The 7,671-nt window shown below is 35.2% G+C and overlaps 1 pseudogene across 1 annotated transcript; it reads left to right on the plus strand.

Annotated features, from left to right (window-relative positions):
- The first annotated feature begins 724 nt into the window (after window positions 1–724).
- LOC306888529 (extracellular calcium-sensing receptor-like) lies at window positions 725–6,276 on the plus strand (annotated as a pseudogene). The gene is made up of 6 exons: window positions 725–857; window positions 935–1,223; window positions 1,322–2,081; window positions 2,303–2,530; window positions 4,950–5,073; window positions 5,369–6,276. The product of its transcript is annotated as an extracellular calcium-sensing receptor-like (transcript).
- Window positions 6,277–7,671: the final 1,395 nt, after the last annotated feature.

The raw sequence follows: 7,671 nt of genomic DNA on the forward strand, positions 1-7,671 counted from the left end.
AGTTAATAAAAATGGTTGTAAGAAAATTACACTATTTTATTTGGTTTAGTCCAAAGCAAAAATTATACCTGGATAGTATAGTAAAAAAAAAGTTTTTTACAAAATAAAAACTTAAGTTGTACCAAAAAGTAAAAAAAAAAAAAAAAGAAAGAAAAAAATAAAAAAGATTTATGGTCTCTATAATAAACAATATTTTAACTTTGTGTGCATGTCATTTTCTTCTTGGGCAGAAGAACTATTTTGATTAATATTAAATTAAATTGTAAAGTTTAAACCAAATCAAAAATATAGTTTGATAAAAACTAATAAATTTAGCTGTAACAAATTAAAGTATTTTTTTTTTATGTTGGTTCAAAGTATCACTTTTTCAGTGTAGTATTCACACAATAATTTAATGTAAATTAATGCCCTGCCTATCTATCTATCTATCTATCTATCTATCTATCTATCTATCTATCTATCTATCTATCTATCTATCTATCTATCTATCTATCTATCTATCTATCTATCTATCTATCTATCTATCTATCTATCTATCTATCTCATTGGCTGCATTCACAATCAATCATCCATATTAATTATGTGCATAAAAGTGCAAATAGCATATCAAGCCAGGTGCATTTGGCCACAGTTGAACTCATTCTTTCAGATGTCTGTCTTTCTTTGCACACTTCTGCTTTTCCTTCAACTTCATGCAAAGGCAGAAAAGCCTCTTTGTCGAATGATGGGAGACCCTAAGTACCCGCTGTTATCAAAGGATGATATGTAACTATTGGAGCACTTTTTCCAGTACACAGCATAGAGACATTACCTTCATTTAAGTTTATGCAAAAGCCTCAGCTTTCATCATGATCAAGGTTTGTTACTTGTTATAGAAGATGTTTATTTATTTATTCATTCATTTATTTAATGCTGTTTGTTTAATCTTCTGTAGTGTGAGTCTACGAGATTTTTGAATGGCTCAAATTATGATCTTTGCCATTGAGGAGATTAACAGAAGTGAAAGTTTACTTCCAAATGTTTCTATTGGCTACCAAATTTATGATACCTGTGGCTCAATACTATCTTCAATGGGTGCAAATATGGCATTGATGAATGGTCAAGAATTGGCATCAGGGGACAGATGCAATGGACAGTCTCCTATACATGCTATCATAGGAGAAACAGAGTCTTCCAACACAGTGATTTTGTCCAGAACTACAGGACCTTTTAAAATTCCTGTGGTAAGGAGCAAAAACACTAAATGTTTGACACAGTTACCATAATGATAACTGTTTCACTGTTTCCTGTGTTTTTTGTTTGTTTCTTTGTTTTTTTCCAGATAAGTCCCTCAGCCTCATGTGAATGTCTCAGTAATAGGAAAGATTACCCATATTTCTTTAGGACAATTCCTAGTGATTACCACCAGAGCAGAGCACTTGCATACTTAATCAAGCACTTTGGCTGGTCTTGGGTGGGAGCTGTGAACAGTGACAATGACTATGGAAACTATGGAATGGCCATATTTCTGAATACAGTTGAGAAAGAGGGGATTTGTGTGGAGTACTCTGTGAAATTTCAGAGAAAAGAGCCGGAAAAACTCAAAAATGTTGTAGCCACAATAAAAAAAGGCACTGCAAAAGTAATTGTCGCATTTCTTACCAATTTTGAGATGAACAATTTACTTGATCAGTTAATTATTCAGAACATTACAGGCTTTCAAGTAATAGGTGTGGAAGCATGGATAACAGCAGACAGCATGATCACTTCAAATAGTTTCCATGTGCTAGGAGGATCAATAGGGTTTGCAGTGAAAAAAAGTTATATTGAGGGTTTTGCAGATTTTGTTATAAAAGAATTCTGGGAAACAGCTTTTCCATTCTCCCAGACTGAGGGTAATTCTTCCCAATATGAATTAATTTGCAACATACGTATATCAGGATCTCCTTGTGCTGAAAAACAACAATGAAGATGTGCCAGAACAAAGATATTCTAGTGACGTCTACAAATCAGTTTATGCTGTGGCTCATTCACTACACAATCTGCTAAAGTGCAAAGAAAAGGAGGGCTGTGAAACAGATCTGAAAATACAACCACAGCAGGTAATAAAATTACACACACACAAATGTTTTTTTTTTTTTTTTTTGTGAATTGTGGGGACTCTCCATAGGCGTGAATATGTCTGAATAATTTTTAATTTGACTGTATATACACAGTGTATACAGTGACAGTGATAGGGAGTGATAGACAGAAAGGGAGCAAAATGATCTCATTTATTTTTTTCTAATTTCCTTCTGAAAATTCTTTCTGAAATCCTCAATAGGTAGTTGAGGCTCTGAAAGAGGTCAATTTTACCATAAAGATGGGAGATCATGTGTGGTTTGACAGCACTGGTGCAGTTGTAGCCCAATATGAAGTTATGAACTGGCAGCAGGACGCAAATGGATCAATCAAGTTTAAACCAGTGGGATACTATGATGCTTCACTGCCCCCTGACCAGCGCTTTGTGCTCAACACTGAAAAAATAATCTGGGCTGGAGGACAGCTCGAGGTAAGTTCTTCATATGATTTGTTGAAACTGGTGGAACAAAATATCAAAACACTTGCAATGACCTACACAAATGACACACCACATTACACACACGTTTGTTTTTGTGAAAATTGGGAGACATCCCATAGGCGTAATGGTTTTTATACTGTACAAACTGTATGTGCTATTCCCCTATACCAGTGTTTCTCAAACTTTTTCAGCCCAAGGACCACTTTATCTTCCAATTTTTTTCTGAGGACCACCTAACAGAATCCCACTCTAACACGCCCCCAAAAAACAACAAAATAGGAAGGATCAGCTAAATTTATGTTTAATATGCAACTGTTAAGTCAAAAACTAATTATTCAAACACAAATGCAATGATATGATCAGAAATTATTATATGAATTTTATTTCATTTGAAAAAGTAAATGTGAAATGAGCTGCCGCTTAATATGAACAACAAACTGCACATGTGAAAAAAAAAAAAAACTGCAATTAAACATACTGTAACAGCCTAGGTCCCACTTAATGTCATTCCAAAGAGCCATTAGTTTAAAACTGAGGTGGAGGGTATAGGAAGTCTATGGTTGTAACTATGGTAACAATAAAATGCTGAAAAATGCTGAAAAAAATGTTCCCCTTAATGTCCAATATCACTGAAATTTCTGGGATTTTACACATGAAACAAAAACTAGTACATTACAAAACTAATAGATCTGTGGATTTTATATTTTGAGATTTCCATCTAAAACTTAACGTGAATGTTAATGAGACGAGTGGTGCTGCTTATCACACATCAGTTTCTGAATGTCTGGCTCCAAAGAGGAGAGTTTCAGTCTCATACTTCAGATTATATTTGTAAGGACCATTATTGTTGCTTCCATAGACATCAGCGCTTTAAATGTATGGTTTTGCTAGCACTTAAGTGTATTTAAATGTCTGAAACCTAAAATAAGCATTATATGGTTGAAAACACTGAATATTTGTGATAATATGAGAAGTCAGCGCGTCCGATCTGGCTCCGCGCCAGCCAACTCGCGAAAGCAGATTTGAATTCAGCAGTTGATGACGTGATGCACTGAACGATCTAATCACACCGGTGTGATCGTACGTGCTAAAGGGTTAAAACAGAATGGCAAGAACTGTTATCACAGTTTCGCAAGTGCATTAAAAATCTACTTAAATAAGTGACGATTTTATAAACGCTTGCCTAGTTTAGGTCATCTACTAAATCATCTACACCATCTACACCATTAGGGGGCGATGGCGGACCACTTTAAGAATTACTGCCCTATACCTACCCTACACCTAAACTTAGCCCTCACAGGAGACTGTGCATTTCTACTTTCCCCCAATAAACTCACTCTGTTTGATTTATAAGCATTTTGAAAAGTAGGGACATGGGGCAATGTCCTCATAAGTCACCTTCACCTTGTAATACCTATGTCATACCTGTGTCATTATAAAAATGTATGTCCTCATTTGTCACAAAAACACGCACGCACACACACACGTTTGTTTCTGTGAATTGTGGGGACTTTCCATAGACTTCTATTACATTTATACTGACCAAATTATATTTTGCTAACGCTTTAGAATAGGGAACACTTATTCACTATTAACTACGAATTGTCCCTCAATAAATTCATAATTTGCTGCTTATTAATAGTTAGTGAGGTAGTTGTTAAATTTAGGTATTATGTATTAGGTTCAGGATTAGGGATGTAGAATACGGTCATGTAGAATAAGGCATTAATATGTGCTTAATTAGTACTAATAAATGGCTAATAATATAGTAATATCCATGCGAATAAGCAACTAGTTAAGAGACCCTAAAATAAAGTGTTACCAATATTTTTCTATTCCCTATCCCAGCCCTAACCCTAAACCTACCCCTTACAGACATTACCCCATTTGCATTGATATATATATATATATATATATATGTGTGTGTGTGTGTGTGTGTGCATGTGTGTGTCTCTATATATCTATCTATCTCTCTATATATAAAACACTATATATATATATATATTTATAGAGAGAGAGATAGATAGATACACATAGATATAGATACACACACACACACACACACACACACAGCAGTAATTCAATTATATTTGTATATAATGTCTTATATTGTTTACTGGCACTGGAAATTCAGAGCACAAAGGCCAGGTGACAATAATATTTAATTAAAGAGACAAACAGACAGAAGCATAAGCAGAGGGCATAAGTGAGCAAAAGAACAACAAAATCGCATTACTATGGTAAGCAATGCTGCTGGATTGTCCATGAGCCCTTAATAGCTCCCACTTTGCACTGTCATCATTCAGTGTTGAAACTATTAAATAATTGGTTCTCAAAAACAAAAATAACAACAACAAAAAATAAATACTCATTCTGCATCTAATTATATACAATCTATTTTTCTATGTAGAAACCAAGGTCTGTGTGTAGTGAGAACTGTCCTCCAGGCACTAGGAAGGCTGCACAGAAAGGAAGGCCTGTCTGCTGTTATGATTGTATTCCATGTGCAGAAGGAGAAATCAGTAATGAGACAGGTAATCCTTAGCCTATCTCTTTTTCTCCTTCTTTTTGCAGTTTCTGCATGCAATGTTTTAAAGCAGGGATCTCCAACCTTGCTCCTGGAGAGCTACCTTCCTGCAGACTTCAGTTCCAACCCTGCTGCAACACACCTGTCTGTAATTATCAAGTAGCCCTGAACACCTTGATTTAAGGATGGTAGCTCTCCAGGAGCAGGGTTGGAGACCCATGTTTTAAAATAGTTCATAAATAAAATGATTTGTGTATGTGTAAGTGTGTGTATAACTATAGTGATCACAACTTCCTTTCCAGATTCAAATAACTGCAAGCAGTGTCCAGAGGAATACTGGTCTAATGCTGAGAAAAATAAATGTGTTTTAAAGACTGTAGAGTTTCTGTCTTTCACAGAAGTTATGGGTGTAGTGTTAGTCTTTTTCTCACTCTTTGGAGTAGGAATAACTGTGCTGGTAGCGGTACTGTTTTACAGCAAAAAGGACACCCCCATAGTAAAAGCCAACAACTCAGAGCTGAGCTTCCTGCTGCTCTTATCATTGATTTTGTGTTTCCTTTGTTCTCTTACTTTCATCGGTCAGCCCACTGAGTGGTCCTGTATGTTGCGTCACACAGCATTTGGGATCACTTTTGTCCTCTGTATCTCCTGTGTTCTTGGGAAAACCATAGTGGTGATAATGGCCTTCAAGGCTACACTTCCAGGAAGTAATTTCATGAAATGGTTTGGGCCTGTACAGCAACGACTCAGTGTTCTTGTCTTTACACTTATACAGATTTTTATCTGTGTACTTTGGCTAACAATATCTCCGCCATTCCCTTACAAAAATATGAAATATTACAAAGAAAAGATTATACTCGAGTGCAGTCTGGGCTCTACTTTAGGTTTCTCTGCTGTTCTGGGTTACATTGGCCTACTGGCTGTCTTGTGCTTTATTATGGCTTTTCTGGCTCGCACACTGCCCGATAAATTCAATGAGGCAAAATTCATTACATTCAGTATGCTCATATTCTGTGCTGTATGGATCACATTTATCCCATCTTATATTAGTTCCCCTGGAAAATTAACCGTAGCTGTGGAGATATTTGCTATTTTAGCTTCAAGCTTCGGTTTACTATTCTGCATATTTGCACCAAAATGTTATGTAATCATGTGTAAACCTGAACAAAATACAAAACAGCATATGATGGGGAAGATTTACAACAAATAAACTGATATAAATATTTCACATCACAAAGAAAATAACAGGTGGTGACATCATTAAAAGTTTTGATATATTCAGAAATAATACTGGACATACATGTACATGATTACATATGTTTCAGATATGCCCAAAATTACTCTTAATAAACTCTAAACAGAAGAGCAAACAAGTACTTAAAATTCAGCATTAAAGCAAAAGAGAAACCTGTTTAACTGTAGTATGATCAGGAAAGCAGATGGCAAAGGATATTTCCCAGGATAGTGCAGACCCTGCTGGCAACGGATGGTGACCTTAGAACCCTTAAGAATTTAATCCTTGTATGTAACATTTGTCAGTATGAAGACATTTAACCATCTCAATATTCGGTTAAAAAAAAAAAAAATCTGTCAACTACATTTGTTAGTTCAGTCACTATTGTATATGTTGCAGGTTTTATGCTACTAATAAAGCTAAATTAATAATTTGCATTAATTTAATAATTAATAATAATTATGATAATTGCTTTATTGATAATTGTTTTAATTGCATTTTAATTGTGGTATGTGAACAATTGTAATAAGTGTAAAATAGAGCTGACATGAATGACGTAATAAAAGTTTATCTGTCTGTTTCACAGATTTTATGTTAAAAGTAATTATTTTCTTTGGAAAAGATTGCAGCAGATGGTAGCTTATTTAAATGAAAAACCTGACAAAGATTGCCTGTGTGTATCTCTTTTACCTATTCAAAAGTGCACTAACTTGATTTGTAGAGCAGTATAAGTCTCTCACACACACACACACACACACGTTTTATGGGGACATTCCTTAAACATACTGATTTTTATACTGTACAGACCAGTGGCGGCTGCTGGTCTTTCAAAGAGGGGAAGCTAATTTTTTTAACATCATAAAAATTGTCCATTTATATATACGTAAATTCTGCCATCGTGTGCAGTTTGCTAGTTGGCTAGTTCACTGCCTGGCCTACTGTATGAATGAATGAATGAACAAACGATCTAAAAAAACATTAAACTAGACGGAGGAAATGTGGGAATTAGGTTAAACTGACACAAGGAATGTGGTGTATAATTGTGTGAAATGTATAATGAAAATTGGCCAGCAATTATCAAGAAATAGGTTGCAGCAGTTTGTCTTTTGACTACACTTGCAAAGTCCACTATGGGACTGAGCTCGAATCAGTGTTGCCAGCTTCTTTCGATGGAAAGTAGCTAAAGCCAGTTTGAAAAGTCGCTAAATGTCGCCAGATGACGTCATGCGCTAATTAGCATATTCATTACGTCATCGCGTCATATTGCCTTTTACATTTGTTTGTCTCTCTGTGCTCATACTGTATTTTAATGCAGCCAAATTCTCAATAAAACTGTTTTCCTTTATATATTTTACTGTTTATGTTGTCAGT

Source organism: Barbus barbus, assembly GCF_936440315.1.
Source record: "Barbus barbus genome assembly, chromosome: 22".
Classification (NCBI taxonomy): domain Eukaryota; kingdom Metazoa; phylum Chordata; class Actinopteri; order Cypriniformes; family Cyprinidae; genus Barbus; species Barbus barbus.